Below are 467 nucleotides of genomic sequence, written 5' to 3'. Positions count from 1 at the left end.
AGAGCTTATAAGTTGTCAAAGTGTTTGGATAATTCAGCTTATAAGCTAGAGAGAGAATTTTTTGGCTAGAGATAGAAAAAAAAAATTAGAGAAAATCGAAGAAAAATGAACTTAAATGATTAATGATGAAAATAATAAATTATAGTTAAAAAATATTTGTAAAAAAATTGTTGCATATGAGATTATAAAAAAATAAGTTGGGGTAGAGGAACTTATTTTTTGGGGAGCTTATAAGCTGTTGATGAGCTTATTTTGCCAAACACTTTGAAGGAGCTTATAAGCTCTTAAACAACTTATAAGCTCAGCCAAACACCCTCTAAATTAACGATTTTCTCCTTCTCTTTACGTTGTGTATTCCTCTTCCTTCTGTCTTTCTTTCTCTAATATATTTATGGCTTCTTTCTCTCAAAAATTCTCTCTTGCTCTTGATAAAATTCCAGTGATATACATGTCATTGAGAGAGTATA

Source organism: Salvia miltiorrhiza, unplaced genomic scaffold (genome assembly GCF_028751815.1).
Source record: "Salvia miltiorrhiza cultivar Shanhuang (shh) unplaced genomic scaffold, IMPLAD_Smil_shh original_scaffold_471, whole genome shotgun sequence".
In the NCBI taxonomy this organism is placed as follows: Eukaryota; Viridiplantae; Streptophyta; class Magnoliopsida; order Lamiales; family Lamiaceae; genus Salvia; species Salvia miltiorrhiza.
The sequence above is the reverse complement of the archived record's forward strand: the minus strand, read 5'-3'. Positions refer to the sequence as shown.